This window comes from Triturus cristatus, chromosome 3_1 (genome assembly GCF_964204655.1).
Source record: "Triturus cristatus chromosome 3_1, aTriCri1.1, whole genome shotgun sequence".
Lineage (NCBI taxonomy): Eukaryota > Metazoa > Chordata > Amphibia > Caudata > Salamandridae > Triturus > Triturus cristatus.
In genome coordinates, this window is record NC_140583.1 from 650186104 (window position 1) to 650198017 (window position 11914).

Sequence of the window (11914 nt, forward strand, 5' to 3'; positions counted from 1 at the left end):
AGTGGGTAGCAAATGGAGACGGCGCTCGCAGCCCAGACCCAGCCAGACGGCAGGGCACAAAAAGAGACTAGCAAGGTAGCGAGTTGGGGCCTAACTCCGGGGAGAGGCTACCCCCCACACGCAAAGGGGCGTGGAAACCAACAGAACAAGTTGGACCCCAAAAGTAGCAAGAAAGGAGAGACGCCTATAAGAGAGCGGAATAACGAACTGTCATAATGATTTATGATTCTATGATATGCAGAGGAGGTATGACAAGTAAATAATTTATGACCAAGAATGACAGATGACAAATGATTTACGACAAAGTAATGCAAATGATTTATGACGTCCAAGTTATGGCTGTTCATGACACAAATGATTTATGGTACACAAATGATTTATGACACGATGTACGATCCTATGATATGCAAATCAGTGATAACAAACAAATAATTTATGACCGACAAATGATTTATGACAAATGATTTATGACAAGTGACGGTAATTATTTATGACGCCCAATTTAGGGCGGTCATGACACAAATGATTTATGACACACGGATGGTGTATTACACATGATTTATGATAAGCCATGATAATGATTTATGACCCTGGCCACAAAAATGTATGCCCAGGGGACAGAGAAATTAGTTTGTATATAATGGTAATAAAACTGCGGCCAACAACGACCACAACAAACTACAACTCGTGTTGGCTGTGTTTTGGTAATATGTCTGCAAGGAGGTTGGCAGGTCATCCGGGAGTGGGCCCTGTGAGGGTGTTTTTCAAAGTGCTCCACCCATCTTCATTGCTGGCCTTTGTCACCCATGAGTGTCTTCCTAGCTTTGTCTTAGACAGGTCTTTCTGGCTTGTTGTATCAGCTGTAGCGTTTCCTTGTTAAACTGTAGAGTTCTTTCAAATCCAGCATGAAACAATAGGGCATCTTTAGACTCTCTGTTTTTCACTAGAGGTTGCCCCAGGTAAACGAGTTGTGAGTTCTCCTGAGCAATGTTTACATCTTTTTGATGTACGGATTCAGCTTCAAAGGGGAACAGTAATTTAAAGTAGCTTGGACACTGTACTGGTTTAGTGAACGGCACAGTAGCACTGCAGTGCCCACACTGTCTGCTTAGAACTGTGAAGCTCTCTCTGCTTACATGCCAGAACATACAGGGAGAGCACTGAAAGCTCTGGGTAGCATCCATACAGGCAGCAATTGGTGCCACAGGTGGAATGGGTATGGCATGAGTATTTATAGAGCACTTTCTACTCCTCTGGAAGCACTTTAGTGCTTTCTGGATAAGTGGCAATCTACGTTGTTTCAGCCCAGTGTTAAAGATTTAGGGCCGGATTTAGAATTTGGCGGGTGGGTACTTTGTCACAAACGTGATGGATTTTCTGTCTACCTTCTTACAAGTCCATTATGTCTTAATGCACTTGTAATAAGGTGGCTGGGATATCCACCTCATTTGTGACAGAGTATCCACCCACCAAACTCTAAATGAGGCCCCAAGTCAGGTATAAGGCTTACAGCTTGTCATGCATTTTGCAGTATGCATCTCATGCACATTTATTGTGTAGTTCTTTCTAAATACAGCTTATAGTTTTTGTGTATTTTGAGTTATACGGGATGCTTCACAACATTAGGAATTTTGATAAAGTTTTATATTGTACTGGCATTTATATAGTGCTAGGTACCCCATGTGAGGTGCTGAAGCACGTTGGGTATTTGGGCCCTTTGCAGTAGGACACTACTTTGTGGGATACGAACAACATCATAAAACATATTTCAAGCAAAATGACTTACAATTTGCCATACCGTTTATCTCGCCATTTGTAAGCAGTTTACCATGCAACCTGTTATATTAAGCTGTCACAAACTGTCATGCAGTTTGTCACAGCGTATGTCCTTAAAAGGTTATGTAATGTGGGAAATCAGGCGATTGCACATGTGGTCGAGTAGGGATCATGTCAGCGGTAAAACAAGCAGTGATGGAAGCATGTATCTACCATAAAGCAACAGCGGTAACACCATATCTGTAGCCATGCAGGGAGCGAAAGTATCCCAGCCCCTGGCAGCAGTGGTAAGACGCCAGGCTGCCTCAGTGGTGGAGGTGCGCCACAACATTGGTGTGGAAGTAGGTGGCAGCCTCCTAAGAGAATGTTTTGGCATCAGCGCTTAATTATTTTTTCTAACAAATTCAGCACTAGAGGGGGAGCACCAGAGGTAAAGCCTCTGTTCTCTCCCAGTACACTCAGTTCTACCCGGAACCGGCGTCCACCACGGCGTCTGCACCCCCTACGCCGTCTGCAGGATCAGTGTAACAATTTCTGACGAGGCCGGAGGCTTCTCCCAGCGCCCTCAGCGCCGGCTTCAGCAGCGCTACCGACCCACGAGCCCTCGCCCACCAGCAGCCCTTCGCATCAGCTCGCGCGCCCTGACAGAACCAGAGACCGATCGGGACCCGGAGGCTGCTAGGGACCCCCTCACCGCCTCGCGCACCTCATTATCCTGTTAACCGAACATCCATCTGACAAGATAAAAGAGGCGGCTGACCTAGAAATCATTAAAGATTAATGGAAAGGAGGAAGGAGCAGCTTAGACCAGCAGCGCTCTTTATGGCGCTGATAGGCCTGCCAAGACCGTTCATCGGGCCAGGAGAGAGGCCGGGCCTTCTGTGTGCGTGGGGATATTGTGTGGGGAAATTATCTAGACCAGAGAATGGAGGTTTGGAAGTAATTTCCCAGTAGGTCTTGTGTGCGTGCATCTGGCATTGGGGTGTGCGTGCGGGCGTGCGCTTGCACATCTGTGCACATTTGCCCATGTAAACTGTATATTGAACAATTGTCTGGCTTAATTATTTAGTTGTCTTTTATGTGTTTGCAGTGAGTGTGTGTATGCCAGTGCATGTACTGGAAGAACAGGATGCTGCTGTGCGTGCATGAAGAGGCGGTGCACAGCTATGTATGCCACTGCTGGATTTCATCTTCTGAAAGGTACGAGTCTTTGGTCGTCTGCCAGCATCTGCCCTGCGTTTCTAGGTCTTGCCTACACAGCGCTAGTGCTGTGCTGCAAGACACATTGTTTACAATTCAGTGGGCTTACAACCCGCCCACACCATACCCATTAGTTGTTTTCGTTGTCACTCTCATTTGCAATCTTTCCATTACTTACCTACCGAAGGCTTCCCTTCCTTTTTTTGTTAGCTCCTACCTGGCGAAGGGAACAAATACACGTGTTCTTCCTCGTCTTTGTTTTTCCCCGTCTTTTTGCAACAATTTTTATTTTATTATCATTTCAGTATTATTCCTGAACATGCCACATGCTTTCATACTTTCAACACAAGCATTCAGTTTCTTATTTTTGTTGCTTTCACTCTATGTGTCTATTGCTGCTTTAATTATTCACACCCACAATTGTACTACTCTACTCCACTCTACACCACTCCACTCTCCACTATGCCACTCCACTCTACTCTATGCCACTCTTTGCCACTCCACACTACTCTAATCTATGCCACTCTACTCTGCATGCCACTTTACACAATCCCACTCTGCGTCACTCTATTTTATGCCATTCTATTCTACTCCACTCTAGTCTCTCCTACTCCACTCTACTCCACTTCATGCTTCTCTATGCCACTCCACACCGTTCTACTCCAAGCCACTCTACTCTATGCCCCTCTACACTGCTCTGCTCTGCTCTACTCTACACCACTCGACAGCACTCCACTCTACATCAATCAATTTTATACCTATCTACTCTACGTCACTTTACACCACTCTATGCCACTCCAGTCTACGCCACTGCACTCCAAACAATGGCACTTTAACCCCCTCTATTTTATGCCACTGTACTGTACTCCTTTTTGTGCCACTTTACTCCAATCTATACCACTCTACCCAATCCCACTCTACTCTGTTTCACTCTACACCACTCCACCCTGTTCCACTCCACTCTAAGCCACTCTACTCTATTCCACTCCACTCTATGCCACTCTACAACACTCCACTCGATGCCACTGCACTCCACTCTCTTCTACTCCACTCTCCTCTAAGCCACTCTACTCTACGCTATACCACTAACATTTAGGTATGCTGAAAAGCAACCAAGCTGCTATACAACATGGCTAAAAGACATTGCAAAGTCCATAGCTCTCACAAAGGTGAGAACTTTTGGCTCTGCCAGTGCTTGTTTGTATTGTTAATTGATTCTGTGCATTTTACATTTGCAGGCTGCGGCCATCTTGTCCGCTCCAGCATTGATGGACAGCTATATTGAGTCTTTGTTTTGCAGCAAATACTTTTTCTACTTTAATTAGGGAAGAGAAGCCGCATAGCACAGCTCATGTTTTGTCGTGAAAAGGATGGTTTGGATTGTGAAAATTTGCTTATCTTTCGGCACACCTCTCAACATGCTAAGATCTGTATAACCATGAAACATGGACTCTGATGAATATCAGAAAAATGCGGAAGCGAGAAGGGTTAAATCACCTCTTAAAAAGAACACCGTGTGCTTTTGGCAATGCATGTGACATACTCGTAAATTTGTTGTCCTGGTGGACCTGTTTTAATCCCCTGGATCAAACATCCTCATCTATATCAACTTTCGCTGAAGGAAATGGACATTTACCATCCCCTTCACTCATCAGTTCATCCAAATCAGCACTGGGACAGATTACTTTCAGAGCCCCTAAAAAACACACACCTCCCCCGCCCCCAGCCCACCAACTTCTGGGCCAGGCATGGTTGCTGTAAATAAACCGTGGCCAGGCCATACCATTCTTCTGGATGCGTCTGGGAGGCCCCTGTGTACAATATAGGCCAGTCCTCTTTCTTGCAGCTCTACAAGTACACGGATCTGCTTTTAATGATCTGCAACATGAAGAAAAAAAAGTAATTACTTCTCTCACCCTGAAAAATATCAAACTGCGTAAATGAGCCAGTTCCATCATTAATGAGAGAATTTGCATTTCCGAGTTGGAATTGAAGATTTCCGCGATTTAGTTTGTCATGCTCATCTGGACAGCAATGAGAGCAAGGGAAGGGGGGAATTTAATAGATTCGTGAAAATAAACCGTATTTTGGAAGGGCAAGTTATATTATTCTGAGGAAATGGGCACACTGGAGAGCTTCCGTCCTAAAGATAAGAACCAAGGTTTGTATAGCATGTAGTTCAACCTGAGTATTCGGTGGTTAAATCACAGTAATATTATTTTTATTAACACAAGGCCAAAGACGACAAGCAGTTTCCAGGCGTTTCAACAGACATGGTAAATAACAAAAACATTCCGTATAAAACAGGCAAACAGTGAAAATGGGCAATAATTACATGATGAACAGGCGTGACGTGCATCATGCAAAATAGTTACATGATGACTTACCCAGTGGTCCTCTATGGGTCTCTGAAAGTTGTAGGGCGGGCGGGCTGGAGAAGACGTTATCATGTCAGCCTAGCACTCAGATTACCAGTACAGCTGGGAAAGGGTCCATGAACTGTCACACAAGTCTACGGCATGTCACACAAGTGCCTCTAGCACGCCAGATGTGATGGTAGTGGTATAGCCATCAGAAGTGCATCCGGTGTAGTGGCACCAGACCCTGTGAATGTGAGCGGCCCACTGCTAACTGTTGCTGTACCTTACTAACAAACCGTGGTTAGGAATGGCATTTTCCTTGCTTGCATAACCCTGCTATGCCACTGATGATGGGGAGGAGGTTGTGACATGTTATGCCCTGGTGACTCTAGAATACGTCAGGGATGGGGAGAGACTGTGACATATGAGGTCTGCCTTTTCAAGGCCAGTAGGGATGGTGAGAGCTCATGACGTCACTCCAGTGAGTTTACATGGCCAATCGCGATTAGAAAAACAAGCATTTGCAGTGCAATAGGTCTCGCATTTAAGCAACTTTGAACTATTGACATTGCAAATAACAGTGCTTTTTATTTTTGTTTTTAAAACATAAATAAAAGGCATTGTCATTTACAATGCCAATAGCTTAAACTCGCGTAAATGCGAGACCTATTGCATTGCAAATGCTTGTTTAAATTGCATGTAATACTGTTCCAAGCTAGTAGAGAGCAATCTTGGAGCTGTAAATTAGAATATGGGGGAGGGCAATGCAGGAGCTGAGGGGTTTAAAAATGATGAAAAAAAACAGTAGAGAGCCGGATAGTGAGGGATAGGGGATAACAGTGGCAGGGAAATTTATAGAAGAAATGCAAAAGTGAGAGCATTTGGATGCAGGGATTTGAGGGGCAAACAGCCCACGAGAGAGGGATGAAAAACGTATGACTTTCCATGTAGTACTGATGGAAAAAGAAAAATGTAGTTCCCTACTTTTATGGCTAATCAGTTGGTAGGGAATAAGAAGGATACGTGATCCAGTCGCCTTCCAATTAATAGTTTTATATCAAAAAGAGTGGATCACTTGAATCTGTTATCCAGGGTTTGGTGGTTATTCGGCCGTTCCTTAAAAAACCCTCATTCACGTTTTTAGGTGGATTGTCTGGCGGTATATCTTGGTTCTCCGCCTCGATAACGTGACTGCATCATCATCGGGTTTAGTGTTGTGCTACCTCCACCTGGAGGAAAACCACTGGATATTACAGTAGCGATCAGAGATCAAAAATGGACAGAGTGCTCATGTGTCGTGAAATAGTGATAGTTAAAAAAGGATGTTTTCTCATGCTACCTAGACTTTAGTCTTTATTGTTGTCTGGTGCGTGGAAAAAGAATAAAAATAGGGGAAATTGTACAGAAAGGGCAGTTAATGTGTCCGCTGACAATCAGTCCAATAGGTGGGTCGACATGTTTCAGCTCTTTACGTGCCCAGCAGGGTCAGGTGAGCTTTCATCAGGACCAGGGGGTGTTATCTTAAAGAAGGATATTGTCCACTTTAAAAGTGAGGAGTTCGGAATATTTTTCACTGATCTCCTAGTAAAAGGTTAGTACCTATGGTGAAAAAGAGGACGAATAACATATGATCTATTGGTAAAAATATAGTTTCTTTAACAACTGATTCTTTCTTAGAGATTCTTTTTTAAAAAGGTTTCTACCCAGAGTACATGACGAGAAACAAGCAACATGGCAATTCTTTATATACAGTAAGAGCTGCAAGTTGAGTTCGAACACGCCACTGGTTACATAGCAAGTATAGATGGCAAATCTTTGCAATGATACCTGTATGTGATGTCTGATGGTTCAGCTGAGGGCTTTTCAGAGGAGTTCCCTACTTTTAAGCAATGGGAGGATTTGGGTAATCCATTCAAAAGGATGCAAAAGAAGCGATTCTCCAGGGAGGGATAAACACAATAAGAGGAAGGAAAGGATGCCCAGCCATAGAATAACTAGCAAGTAAGACTGAAAGGCAAGCCACCCAATGGTACGTAATGGGCTGACTCAAAGCCCATTGTTAGTGTTGGTATTGTCCATAATAGGTCTCTGACACCAGTTAATAAGCTTTCTGTAGAGGAGACGTAATGGCACTCGCTTCACCATCAGAGGTGAGCTAGCCAGAAGAGAAAGACCTTTTCCCAATGGTACAGTGCGCTGAAAAACCTGTCGTGTATTTAGCACCAGCCTCATTAATTCATAGTCGGAAATTAATAGGTAGCTCTAGGTTTTCAATGTAGTGATGTCAGAACAGGGGTGCAGTTTTGCCTCCGGAAGCACAGTAGGGGTGAGCTGAAAGAAAGAAAACACATAACTGACAAAGGAATCTTTTTCCGTATTGGAGTATGGTTGTTTTTTTAAATCTGCTTTGTTTCATTGGTGGGCTGCTGTGTAGTGGAAGAGCCCAGACGTAAAAAGCATGTCTTTGCATCACAGGCATAACTGTACACACAGTTATAATCTGTCAAAACTACAAATAGGACATCATCATCATGACTGTCAAGAGGCCATTGTCATGATATTCACTGCCATCGAGCCTAGGTGCTTTCACCAAAACCAGTTTGGATTCTGGGACTTGAAGTTTTGCTTTTCCAGCCATGGTCACTGGTGGGCCTGCAATCTTACCAGGTGGGCCTGTGATCTCAGTGTATGTTGAGCTGTTCGCTAAAATTCATGGACCAGTAGGAATCCTACTTTTTGGGTGGACAAACACCCAAACCATATATCTTCTAGTGCCTTCAATCACAGAAGCCCTTCCTTTGTTTTAAAAAACATGCAGATGTTCTGTGTGCATGATGGAGTGTCTGTTAAACTGGACGTGGCTGTAAGTCACCAGGTCTCTTTGTACCTGAAATCATCTGCCTCTTATTCAAACTTCAGTTGTTCTCTGGCCCTTTGTCCACATGTGCTGTGGTACACGTTGCGCTATTGTGTGCTTAATTTGTGTTTATTAGGTACTCTAGATAGATTTAATTGAAATACAGAATATAAAATCACACAGCATAGTGTTTGCCCTGAAACATGCTGTACACAACGAGATTATGCTGATCCCTTCTTGAAGTCAATAAAACCACATTGGCTTTTATCTGTCTTGGGGTGTTTGTTCACACCTGTTCTATTGTTCACTTATCAGCACCTCTGAGGCCTGGAGAGTTGGGGGAGGGAATTCCTAACTGCTGCAAGGAGACCTGAAACCCTATACCTGCACACCAAAAAAACTCCAGCAAACAGTAAATGAGGAGAAACGTTGAGGCAGAGAGCACTGTTTCCTCTGTTTCGCTGGACATAGATTGCCTTTCTAAAGTTTAAAATGCGTTACATTTTGATACAGGATAAATATACAACATGCTATTTGAGAACACACAAACTCAAACTTTGCTACTGGAAAATGTTTGGTTTTCATAAGTCCACTGTCTTTGTAATGAAGTGAGGTATATTTTAAAGAGGCATTAATTCATGGAAAGAGAAATGTCAACATTTTTAATACTAAAAGATGCATTTGGCATGTGTGTTATTACAATGTTATGCCTCCTAGACTAGGAAACAAAAGTTTGCTATTTTTTTCGAAGTGTAACACCCAGAGCTAGTAATATAAAAGCTTTGTTTTCCTTGAGTTTGATGAACTTCGATAAAACAATCAGCGAGTGAGTTCTTTGAAGTCTGTTATGTCATTCTCAAGGAGCTTTAAGTGCCCTGGTGCGATGGGGGGGGGCAGGGATTTTTCAGTGGGGAAGCAGCAGAAGAGGGAGCGTGTAGGAACACGCATGCACTCTTACGGAGTGCCCAACGTAAATGAAACAAGTGGGAGGGGTGGGGCGAGTGCACAGAATAGAAGAGACGCCCTGGGAATGCTTCCGAACGCGTGCACGTGAAGCAGCAGCTGTTTGCTCTTTTTGGAAGCACATACTAGTGCTTGTGGCGTGCCCCTGCGCGCTCCCGCAAGGTGGAGGCCGCCACAAGCACGAGCATGTGCATCGAAAAAGAGCAGAACAACAGCTAAAGGTCCTCCTATGCAGCGCATGCACAATGCGTAGGCGAGACCTAAAAACTATGACATGTTACACAAGTGTGGCCAGGAATCAGTCGCAAGGAGATTCTGTAATCGAGTTCAGAAAGGATACAGGAATCAAATAACAATAACATGGCGGCATTGATCTTGCATTCGTAGCAAACCAAGATGGCAAATTTCCTGCTCACTCAGGCCTTGGCTCCCAAACAAAGGTGGCGGCTGGTGGCCTGTACAGGAACTTCCTGGTCAGAAAGCAAATGCAGGTATAAAAGAGCACGCACTTCCAGCATCAAATACCCTTGCAACTGTGCGTTTTGGTGGGTTTCTTGCATTAGTCCATTCCGTAACTAGGTTTCCTTCCCTTTTGTGTTCTTGTTTTTCCTGAATTGCTGCTATCAGGGTAAAGAATTACCTTTTTGCTGCTCCTCTTCACCTTCCTGGCAGTGCTGCCAGGGGTCCAATCTGGCTCACCTTGTGAGTAAAGAGGTTTTGTAACCTGCAGTGGTGGCAGTAACAGTCTACCAAATGTTATATATTTCTGTATGTATTCACACCATCTAAAAATGATATTAATCAAATCTATATTTGTATTTTTCTACTAGATGGAGGTATTGCCTACAGGATGGCGGAGTGTTTCTTCCTTTACTAACCTTTCTTCCCCGTTTCTCCATGGTCAGAATTACGTCACTTGTTAATCCTATAAATTACTTGTGTTTTCGGACTCTTGGGGAGCAGAGGTCTGGCTGTTGGCATCCACCATAGTGTTAATGTACCATTGGGTCCTAACAAATGTTATGTCTTGTTATTGGGTATTTGTTTCATGCTGCTTTTGCATTAATTGGCCCTTCGGCACTTAGTGCAGACATCGGTCTGTAGTTGCAATCAACCCAGCACCTTGAGAAGGTCAGCAGGGTTGGAGAAACAAGTAATTCTTGAGAGGTGTCACACTTAAGAAGTTGACAAGTGAGGAGAGAGCACAACAAAGCTAGAGAGCTCACAAGTCGGGATGTAGCACTGTATTGTACTGTAGCATTTATATAGCCCTAACTACATCCTTTTGTGGGGTACCACCGCACATTATTAGATGAATAGCATGCTACATCTTGAGGCACAGCACTTAGCTGTGTGATGGAAGAGGATGTGTGAGAGATAGGTTTGCAAATTATAACTGCAGTTAGCTGTCAGTTCTAATTTGCTCTGCAGGTCCGGGGTTTTGTTTCATGGTTTCTGCTACGTTTTGATTTTATAACCCATGCTGTCTAAGGCAAGCAAGTCTAGCATTCTGTAAAGCTTTGAGCATCTCGGAGGACGGGTGGAGGGAGAAGGAAAGGAGGAAGAGGCAGATATCTACATGAAGGGTATGCATATAGATAGTCAAGTTGCATAGGTGGTAGGGGGACTAAAACATTTAGGCAATTACATAGCACCAGCCTAGCCAGAGGGGCAGTGGGGTGCTGTGTGCATGTACACCAAAAAAGGTGGGCAATCAAGAAAGGCCCAATAATTCATAAAACTCAATTTTGGAATTTGCAGACATGAGCAGTAGGCCAACAGCTTTTTAAAGGCAGGGATACTGCTTACTGCAGTACAATTAGTACTCATGAGCGGAGATACAAGTGGAAGGGTGAAAATATGAGAGCACAGGTCAGGATATCTTTAGTAGCTTTATGTCATCTTGTTCTGCAGTCCTGGCAGCAACTTCCCACCATGCTTTCCCTTAAGAAGGTAAAAGGCAAAACGCCAGTATGTTGTGTTTGCTTATTGTTTATGGTTGCCATAGATGCTGAACCATCTTAGGTAATAGCATGTGGAACTTTGTGAGTGGAACTGATGGGGAGTTCTGAGGGTGGCAGTTGATAGAAGAGGGATGCTTGCTGGAGGTTGGTGGTTCTTGTACTCCCTATCTTACACTAAACCTACACTTAAATTAGACTGAAGTCTATCTGCTGTGAAGAGGAGTACATCTTAACACAGTAAAACCATGTGGCATGATGTCCATAGCCCAGAGCATCTCTTATGTCAGATTTCAAGCCAAAACTATTTACCAGAGCTAACTGCAATTGATTCCTAACTACTTGGAATGATCCTTTCCGCCAAACCATTACAACGAAGGTGGTATAAGGATGTTTTGATATGTCGCATTTCTGCAGAACCCAGCAAAGTGCACTTCTCTGCAGACCCTGAGTACTGTTGTCTGTTATGATCACTTCCAGATACCCTACTCTAATACTTCCTGGGAAAAGTATTCAACAGTATTTGTACTGACACATTCAACAAATTTGTTTCAGGCCTCTTACACATGGCATACGTGGATGCACTTCCTAAAAAACTAAACAAACCAGAAATATTGGCTCCAGTGTGGAGCCAATCCGCTCCACCGCAGCAAGCACCGTGTCCAACTTTGCCGCCAGTACCTCTGTTTGTGAAGCAGCGGCCCCCTCACTGTTCTCCGCAACAGGACCCGAGTTTGCAGCCAGCGTCTGGCCGTCCCGCGATGCGTTCCGCAGTCGGCTCTTGACCAGTTGCTGCG